Here is a 10,300-nt window from a genome sequence, read left to right as displayed (position 1 = left end):
CCTGCAGCAGTCTCCAAGCAAGAATTGTTCTGCAAGCACACCACCCTGCATGGAATGGCCCACTCTTGATCTTTCATTATACAGTAGTCCAGGAAAGAATATCCAACTGCCTGAGCTTACATGGTGGGCCTGCTCTCCAACACATTAAGCTAGGGGGAGGCAGGGCCTGTGCCTTTGAGTTCTGCAGTGGGAGATGATAACCAGCACTTTCCCTGCAGATCTCATTAAGTAAAAATGAGAAATTCCCCCCAAAGTAATCTAGATGGAAAGATGAAGATTTCTGGAAAAATCTGAATGGAAAATGAATGCCGCACAGCCAAAGAAAAAAGATGGTTATTTACCAATCTAAGAGAGATACATGTACAAGAAATAATGACCAGGTTGGGCACAGTAGCTCATGCCTGTAATCCCAGCACTTTGGGAGGCCAAGGTGGGCGGATCACTTGAGGTTGAGAGTTCGAGACCAGCCTGACCAATATGGAGAAAGCCCGTCTCTACTAAAAATACAAAAAGTTAGCTGGGCGTAGTAGCGCATGCCTGTAATCCCAGCTACTCAGGAGGCTGAGGCAGGAGAATTGCTTGAACTTGGGAGGCAGAGGTTGTAGTGAGCCAAGATTGCGCCACTGCACTCCAGCCTGGGCAATAAGACTGAAATTTCATATAAAAAAAAAAAGAGAGAGAGAGAAATAATGACCAATAGGAAGCCAAGTCACGTTTTTTGGTAGCTGGGGCTTGGGACCCAAACTGCAACACAGACAACTCTGATAGCCCAAATTGACCACATGGAACATCCTCACTTTTCTAAATTTGTGTATTAATTTTGTAGGGCTGCTGTAACAAATTGCATGAAGTGCATGGCTTAAAACAACAGAAATGTGTTCTCTCACAGTTCGGGAGGCAGAAGCACGAAGTCCAGGTATTGACAGGAGTATGTTCGCACTGAAGGCTGGAGGAAGGATATTTCCTTGACTCCTCCTACGTATGGGGTTGCCGGAAGTCCTTGGGGCTCGCTGGCTTGTAGCTGCATTGCTTTGATCCCTACCTCTGCCTTCACATTGCCTTATCTTCTGTGTGTTCCTCTCCTCTTCTGACAAGGACACCGGTCTTTGTATTTAGTTCCCACCTTAAACCAGTACAACCTCATGTTAACTAATTACATCTGCAAAAAGGCTATTTTCAAATAAGGTCATGTTCGGAGGTTCCTTGTGAACACTAACTTAGAGGGGATGCTATTCATACCACTGCAGTGGATTCAGTTTCAAACAAGAGAATCTGGTGAGCTCTGATCCCTTTAAATCCTCCCACCACTTGCTGATTCCCAAGTCTAATATTGTCGTGCATGCTGGCTACATGGAAGACATGGAAGCTATGAATTATGGTCTTTTAGTGCATTATATAAACCTGCTCTCCTTCAAATCTGATCCACTCAGATCCCAGAAGTGACCGGATTGGTATGGTTCAGTGGCAAAGAGAAGAGGCTGTATAGAACAGCCAAGATTGAAGCCCTGATTTGGGCCGAGCACAGTGACTCACAGCTGTAATCCCAGCACCTTAGGAGGCCAAGGCGAGAGGATCACCTGAGGTCAGAAGTTCAAGACCAGCCTGGTCAACATGGTAAAACCCCTTCTCTACTAAAAATACAAAAATTAGCTGGGCATGGTGGCAGCAGCCTGTAATCCCAGCTACTCAGGAGGCTGAGGCAAGAGAATCCCTTGAACCTGGGAGGCAGAGGTTGCAGTGAGCTGAGATCGTACCACTGCACTCCAGCCTGGGCAACAAGAGCGAAACTCCATCTCAAGAAACAAGACAAAAGACAACAACAACAAAAAACCCTGGTTTGACCTTTTTACTCTCTTGGTGACACTCCTTGTGTCTTGGCTTTCTTATCCATAAAATGTACTTGATGAAAAATGTATTATTTCATCAGACTGTAGTAGTAAAAGTTAAATGAGAAAACGGATCTAAGTTCTTAGCTCGGTGCCTGGCACAACATATGCACTAACTCAAAGTTGTTATTAATTTGTGTCTTCCTGAGGGAAGTGGGTACGGGAAAGGAGGCTTAAACATGATTCCCCCTCAGAAAGGCCTGATGAAGTTTTAATAAAAAACGTGTGGCTTTTTTCTGCCTGCAGTCTTTATGGCCCTCCTCCTCCCACCCTAGTCCACAGGAAGCCAGGCTGGAATAGAAAATCTAAGAGCAGATCTCATGGTATATGCGCCCTCCTTAACAATCAAGGCTTTGTTACTAGGCCAAGCTTAAGGCTCCCGGTTCTGTTTTCCCGTAAGGCGAGTCCTCTCCCAGAGGCTCTCTGAGCCCATGTACAAAGACATTTTAGAGGCCCATCCCATCCATTTACAGGCACACCCAGACAGAGCTGGGGCTCAGGCTGAGGTCACTGCTGTATCTAGGAACAGCTGAACGGGAGGCCCAGTTATCCCTTGGGCTGGAGAAGGGCTGGCTGGGGCACCTGAGGCCAGAGTAGATCCCTGAGGTTATAAATCAGGACATGCCAAGATCATTCCAGGAAGAGGATTTGGGCTTCTTTCTGTCTGAAGGCTCCAGTGCCCTGGCTTCATCTAGAGGATGGCAAATAAGACTGGCTTCTCCAGAGTGACACAGGGCTGGCCAGGGGCCAAACTGCTATTGATTTTTCTTGCTAGTGTCTGAAGCTGAGATAGGAGATGGCTTTTTGTTTTAGTTATGTGGACCAGCTCAGGGGGAGGCGGGAAGGGGGCAGGGCAGGTGAGGGGTGAGCTGGGCCCCTGGCTGAAATCACTGGGGGAGAGGGCACATGTCAGGAGCAGAATAATGACTCTGCAGCCATCATGTGTCATGTGCAATGGAGGATGACTATGATGGCCCTGTTGCATCCCAGCCAAGGGTCCAGTGGGTTGTTTTGTTTTGTTTTTTTTTAGTTTACAGAATTATCTTTTAGTGTCTGACTTCACAGTAGGAAAGGGTTTGACACCTCCAACTGCCCTTCCTCCTCCTGCCAGGATGATGAGAGCTAGGCAGAGCAGAACCACAAGCTCCATGTTCAGGCTGGCCCCTGTGGCAACAGTGCAAGTGGGGGCTTGTGAAAGCAATATCTATGTATTTAAACATTATCCATCCTGCCACAAAATGCTGTGTAAAATATGTTCTGCCCTCCAACTTTGACAAATATATCTTCCCAATGCCCTGCAATACAAGGATGGACTTCAGATTTCTCTAGCTCCTTGGTCTTCCATGCCAAAATGTGATCTTGCAGGGAGAGCAGTCCCTGACCCCTGCCCACTCCCCTTGTGTTCCATCCCAGTTCCATTTTGCTTTGTGAAGAATGTCCCTCACTCATGTGTGCTCTCTGTCACTCTCTGTGTGTCTCTCTGTCTGTCTTGGTTGTGGACACGCAAGCCTGCATATCCATGCTTCATCCCCATTGTCCTGCAAACAGCTGCCCCTAAGTCAACTCTCAGAGTTGGGTGCATATGCTGGTGGGCAGATTTGGACTTTGAACAAAGAAAGAAGGGAGGAGGCCCACGCGCATTCTGGAAACAGGATTACAGCTACTTGGGCAGAGACCTAAGGATTTCAGACACCCAGACTAGGGTTTAGAAGGGGGAAGGCATGGGGCCCACATGGCACATCAATTTGGTCCCATGGACTCCTTAAACATCTGCCCCTTTGAGGAGGCACAAAGCCAGAGGGGGCCCTTTGAAGTAGGAGGCCAGGGCAGGACCCTTGTGGCCTGGTTCAAAAGGCTGTTCTGTCCATGATCACACCACCATGAGATTCCAATCTGGTACCACCATCACAACCCCATGGGCACTATGAGGTTCCAGTCTCATACCAGTTTGGAGACTGTGCTTCATGGCAGAGAGCATGATTTCTGAAGTCTTGGGGAGATGCATCTTTGAATTCTCTTCTTCCCAAAGACAGTTCCCTGGAAAATAGGAACTGCCTCAGAATTAGGAAAATGGAAAAGAAAACAGCAACTGCAGGGTCCAAAGGACCCCGCAGCCCTGGCCCATGCCATCCTTTTGGCCTTCCCTGGATCAAGATTCCCTCTGAAGGCAGCTCTCCCCTCCACGAGCCATGTGTTTTCTGTTGTTTTCTCCTCCTCAGCTTGGCAGGCCCCCAGTGCTCCATCCATGTTTTTGTCTGCTCTTTTGTCTGATGAGTTTCTCCCTACATGCCTGAGCTGGCAGCAGCAAGCCTGTGAAATGAAGCTCCTGCCCCTTCACAAAAAGATTCGTCATGTTCTTCTTTGAAAAAGCCTTTGCAGGCTTCATTTTTCTCCCTCTTGCCCGCCATCTCCTTCTTCTTTTGGTTCTATTATATATGTTTTTTAGCAGCCTTGGTGTTCCCTGCATTTTTTTTTTAACCACAAAGTTGACTTATGTAACAGTCTCATGGACCTGCCTCCCAGAATCTGAAGTGTCTGTTGCTATAACTACAACGCTCATAAATTCAGCCTCCCTTAAAATTATGCATTTTCCAAACTCCCCAAGTGGAGACTCAGAAGGGTTGGGTTAGCTGGATTTTTAACATAAAGTTCATGTCTAGACCCCCAAATCTGTACTGTATATTTTTAGAATGTTTATAAAGGGACCTGGGTTTCTTTTCATTTCTGCAGGCACTTTAAAGGATAAGTTTTATATCTGCAACTGGAATCACAGACTTTCTCGACTCTCCAGGAAAGAGATTTTGCCATGCTACCAGATCCTACCAGAAACCCACTGGATAGGGTGGAAGGAGAGAAAAATGTGACTTTGAACTGGCCAGTGGCTTTTGTGCCCAATCTGTTTTTCCTGCAGTGCCTTGGGTTTCTGATTGGAACTCCATTTCTGGAACTCTGTAGGAACCAAGTCATGTATGGAAGGAGCTAAGGGGACCTTGCCACCTGGTAATAAGTGAAGGGAAGGCCATTCTAAAAGAAAGAAGACTGCTGCTACTTCAGGAACCAGGAAGCCAAGGACTACCCTCCATTCCTGCTGCCACTGCCCCGATCCAAGACACTGGCTTCTCCTCCCAGGTATGCCTCAGTGGCTTCTGATATTGCCTTTCCCAGCAGTATTCATTCTCCTCTTTTGTAAGGAACCCCAATTTTGTTGGCGATGGCAGTGTATCAAACTAAAAGCTACCTTCCCAGCCTTTCTCAGAGATGAGAGTATGTATTATCCATTGTCGTATAGAAAATTGACACAAACCTGGCTGCTTAAAACAACATAGGTGGGGCCAGGAGCAGTGGCTCATGCCTGTAATCCCAACACTTTGGGAGGCCAAGGCAGGCAGACACTTGAGGTCAGGAGTTCAAGACCAGCCTTGCCAACATGGCAAAACTGCATCTCTACTAAAAATACAAAATTAGGCAGGCAAGGTGGTGTGCACCTGTAATCCAGCTACTTGGGAGGCTAAGGAAGTAGAGTTGCTTGAACCCGGGAGGCAGAGTTCACAGTGACCCAAGATTGCACCACTACATCCCAGCCTGGAAGACAGGGTGAGACTCTTTCTCAGAAAAACCCAAAAAACAAAAAACATACATGGCCAGGCATGGTGGCTCACACCTGTAATGCCAGCACTTTGGGAGGATTGTTTGAGGCCAGATGTTCAAGACCAGCCTGGGCAACAAAGCGAGACTCTGTCTCTACAAAAAAATTTAAATATATTTAAACACACACATACTCACTCTCTCTCTCTCTCTCTCTCTCTCTCTCTCTCTCTCTCTCTCTCATTATCTCACAGTTCCAATGGGTCAGGAATCTGAGCACCGTGCAGCCAAGTTCCCTGCTTGCTTCCAGGTCTTTACCAGTTTGCAAGCAAGGTGTCAGCCATAGCTGAGGTCTCAGCGGGAGGTTTGATTGAGAAAGGATCTGCACCCACGTTCACAGAGTTGTTAGTGGAATTCAGTTCCTGGAAGGGCTGTTGGATTGAGAGTCTCAGTCCTCACTGGTTTTTGGCTAGAAGCTGCCTCCATTTCTGGCCATGCAGATCCTTCCAACATGGCAGATATCTTCATCCGAGTGTACAAGCCGAGAAGGCAAGAGAGAGAGTCTGCTAGCAAGACGGAGGGTACAAGCTCTTGTAACATAATCACGAAAGTGACATCTCATCACCTTTGCTGTGTTCTGTTGGCTGGAAGCAAGTTGTTTCTAACTGTCCGATCATGCTGCTGCTGCTCCAGCTCCTGGGCTCAGCCAAGCTAGAGTCCCACAATCCCCGGACTTTTCAGTTACAGGAAGCAAGAGCCCTCTTCCTCTTTTTTTAGCTGGAGCCCACGTGAGCTGAGTTTTTCATCACTTGCAACAAAAAGAGAATATTCTAATACAGTAGGCTACTATAAATATTTGATGAGTGGATTTAAAGGAAGTGCTGAAGAATTGATAAGCAATTTTAGAACTCTGAAGGCTCAAGAGTCTAGAAATAACACCCAAGGGTTGGCAAACTTTTTCTGTAAGCAGCCAGCTAGTAAATATTTTAGGCTTTGCAGACCACACAGTCTCTGTTGCAACTAATCAATTCTGTGTTGTAGTGTGAAAGCAGCCCTTGGCGATACAGAAATGAGACTGGCTGTGTTCCAATAAAACTTTATTTACAAAATCAGGCAGCAGGTGGGATTATCCCACAGGCTGCAGTTTGCTGACCTCTGCCATAAGCTACTGGCAAGTGTGAGAAGGATTGTGTTTCATATTGAAAAAAGAAATCTGAGCAGACTGGTGAACGTGGGGGATGCTGCTGCAAGGTTGGTTGATGTTTCTTCTCAATCTCTTCCTGTCAGTTCTTTCCCCTTTTCCCAGTCCTCTCAGTGCCTGAAGGGCTTTGGTAAAGGGAGAGGACATCCAGGTCCCTGGTGGCTCCACATTCATCCCATCCTCCATCGCTGGATTGGCCCAGGTGTCGTCTTCCCGAGCCTTACTTTGTTCTGTTCCCTTCCTCTCATCCTCAACTTTTTTTCTTCATTTCTTCTCTTCATTCATGAACATTTTATTCCTTCTCCTCTTTTTGCCCCTTCTTCCATCCAGATAGCAAGGAGGGTGTTCAGAAAGAGGAGAGAGAGGAAGCTAAAGAGAAAAAAAATGAAACCAGAATGGCCCCTTCCCCAGGACCTCCATCCTGAGCCTCGCAGCAGGAGCGAAGAAGCATCTGAGCTGTCTTTCAGAGATGAGCAAGGGAAAGGACCCCCTACTTTGGGGAGAATCATATAGTAAGATGGGCATTCCTGTGGGAGTGGGGCCTTTCTCCTAGAGTGTAAGCTCCAGGAGGGCAGGGACCATATCCCCAGTCCATCCCTAAAGCCTGGTGCGGTGCCTCCACTCAGATATCCAGCAAAGCATTGCTGAATGAATCAGTCAGCGGAGCTCTTGCAGCTGGTGTTCTGAGTGATTTCTCAAATGAAGGCTCACTTTATTTTCAGGCTGCTAAAGACTCTGCTTCCTTAGCTTAGCTCCAGGCCAGCTGCAAAGACTCCCTAAGCTGGAGGCAGGAGGGGCGATTCTGTCCTGTGTAATCTTTTTAAGTGACTTCTTTGGAAAAGGCTTTGCATGCATTAAACACTGGGTTGGCAGAGTCTTAGGCATCTTTCAGAGGCAGTGTCAGGCAGCCGCTGCCAATAGGGACCACAAGAGGCTGGGTGAAAGATGGATGAAGGATTATCTCCTGTCTCTGGAGCCAAGGAGGGGCTGAGCTGAGGGCTGCTACCGCACAGTCCTCAGTGACCAGGGCCCTTGTAGTTTCCAGAAAACACTGAGTGTTCTTCCTTCTCCCTGAGGGACAGTGTGGCCTTGCAATCAGGAAGACAGATTTGCTACCTAAGTGCCTCAGGAACAACCCTGCCACCTTCTCTTATTAGCTGCGTGACCCTGAGCAGGTTAGATTCTCTCTCTGTGCCTCTGTCCTCTGTGAGTTGAATCTGCTGGTGCTGCACACTTAACGTTTTCACACGGGGTTCCGTTCTAAAGTCAGCTGGAAATCCAAGGTACCGTTGAAAATGCTGTAAATCACCCTTAAATTCAGTCTATGAGATTTTATGTTATCTACAGCTCTTAGAGGCATTTCCAGGCCCACTAAGGGACCCAATGGGAGGTCTCCTTGTAAGTGTCTGGGAAGTCAAATCATTCAGTCTTCCAGTTACCAAACCCTGCAGTGGCTGGTGGTAGAGTGAGGTGGGGTGAAGACTTCTCAGCTGTTTCTCTTGCCTTAAGGCTTTTCTCCATGCTGGTTTCATAGCGTCTATAATCGTCATACATGTGAATTATCGTTTTGTTTGGAATTGGGAAGGTCAAAGAAAGAGTGGTGTGACGTGGGCTGGGGTGGAGTGGGAGTTAGAAAACTCGAAAAGCCTCAGAAAGTTGTCCCATGTATAGTCCATGTGTAGGGCAGCGGTTGGCTCAAAGTAAGTGCTCAGTAAAAGATAAGTTTGGCTCTAACATTACTAGTGTTATTATGTCTTTGGAACCTCAATTCAGCCTGGCCTATAATTATTACAAGAACATAGTGGATACTGTCAGTGCATCACCTGAGCTCCCCCTTGGGTCCCTTTGCCATTTTCAGAAAGGCCAGCACTCACTCCTGCTAGCTTGCACCTGGGTCTCTGTGGGGGCTGGGGGGAGGTTGCTGTCCTTAGGCTGCTGGAGCCAGTGGAGAGCAGAAGTGCCTGGGAATTTATGGTCTACTCAGCTCCCCCGCCCTGATCTTCCCAGTGGGGACAACTCTGAGGCTCAAGCCACACTGTCCCCAGCACTCCTCTGCAGGATGGAGACAAAAGTACCCTCTGTTTGCCTCCTTGTTCCCCAGTTCTATTACCCACTTCCTAATAAGTCACTTTCACGGTGAGGAAAGTGAAATTGCTCCCCACACACCATTTCCCACTCTACTTCTGGGCACTCGGTCTAAGAAAGGGAGGTGCTGGGATTTTCAATACCGTGCGGACGGAAACCAGGGTGAGGAGTAGTGCGGGGAGGAGGATGGAGAAAAGGAAACACTGGGAAAGAAAGCGATGGGGGACCCGAAAATGGGGTGGAGGTGACTTCAGGTACTATAGAAATCACACCAACCCAGACTTGACAAATGGAGGAACTGAGAACGGAGCAAAACGGGCTTGCCTGAGGGCTCATGACCTTGCTAGAAGCAGAACTTGGCTGGGGTCTGGCCCACAAAGGTGGCTGGTATGTATCTGTAGAATGAGTGAATTGAATGGATAAGTGGCCAGAACTGCACTCTAGTCCCATGAGCCAACAGGCTCAGCTGAGGCTTCAGAGAACATTTTGTCCTGCAACCTCTGCCCCCAGGTGCCTAACCCCCCTGCAGATTAGTCCCTGGGTCTCTGCTCCCCACACACCTGGAGGCCTTTCTGCAGTGCCCCAGCCAAGGTCCCAGGGTGGGCATATCTATATGACCTTATCATTGGCCCAAACACGTGGGGAGGTCATCTCTTCTTCCTTCGCCAGGCAGGCATTTCTCAGAGACATCAGAGATCATCTGGCCTGAGCTCCTCAAATTTTGATCTGCACCCAAACCTCCCAGTTGTTCAAATGCAGGTTGCAATCCAGTGGTTCTGGGTGGGCCTGAGAATCTGTATTTCGAGCAAGCTCCCAGGTGAAGCAGGTGCTGCTTGTCCATGAACCACACTTTACAAGGTCCTAAGAATATGCTTTTGTTTGCATCGCCCCCTCCTCCCAAGAAGACCTGGTCTCCTTACGCACCTTTTAAGGCTCAGCTCAAATGCCACTTCCAATTCCCTCGAGTTGTCTTCATTTTTTTTAACAGGGAGAAATCTTTTGTCATGACACTTTTTCTGTGCCTCTTAGAAGATTTAAAATATGCTCCTTATGGCATGGTTATTTATGTCCTGGACTGTAAGCTCCTTAAAGGGTTTTGTATGATTTCATTTTGTAACCCTGTGGCACCTCTTTTGCTCTCTGGCACATTGTAGCAAATGGGCACTTGCAAATGCCAAACACTGGGCTCAGTCCCTAGTGAGCATTATCTGGATAATCCTCAAATAGTCTTGTGAGGTAGGTATGAGTATCCCTGGGCTCAGAAAGGTGAGGTGAATTACCTGAGGCCACATAACTAGTTAGTAGCCAAACCCATTAAATCCACCTGTCAAGCCAGGCACAGTGGCACACAACTGTAGTCCCAGCTATTTGGGAGGCTGAAGCAGGAGAATTCCTTGAGCTCAGGGATTTGAGTCCTGTCTGGGCAACATAGCAAGACCCTGTTTCTAGAAAAATAATTTTTAAACTTTAAAAATTCCAATGATCAAAACCCAAGCTCTTATGAATTTTGTATTTGTTGAATGAGTGAATCAGTGAATGAATG

The 10,300-nt window shown here is 47.6% G+C and overlaps 1 long non-coding RNA gene across 1 annotated transcript; it reads left to right on the top strand.

The window, feature by feature from the left end:
• Positions 1-4,468: 4,468 nt before the first annotated feature.
• On the top strand, positions 4,469-8,406 carry LOC144579434 (uncharacterized). Its single transcript, XR_013526918.1, has 2 exons — positions 4,469-5,015; positions 5,726-8,406. It is a non-coding gene; the product is annotated as an uncharacterized LOC144579434 (long non-coding RNA).
• Positions 8,407-10,300: the final 1,894 nt, after the last annotated feature.

Source organism: Callithrix jacchus, chromosome 15, assembly GCF_049354715.1.
Source record: "Callithrix jacchus isolate 240 chromosome 15, calJac240_pri, whole genome shotgun sequence".
NCBI classification, from domain to species: Eukaryota; Metazoa; Chordata; class Mammalia; order Primates; family Cebidae; genus Callithrix; species Callithrix jacchus.
The sequence above is the reverse complement of the archived record's forward strand: the minus strand, read 5'-3'. Positions and strand labels throughout refer to the sequence as shown.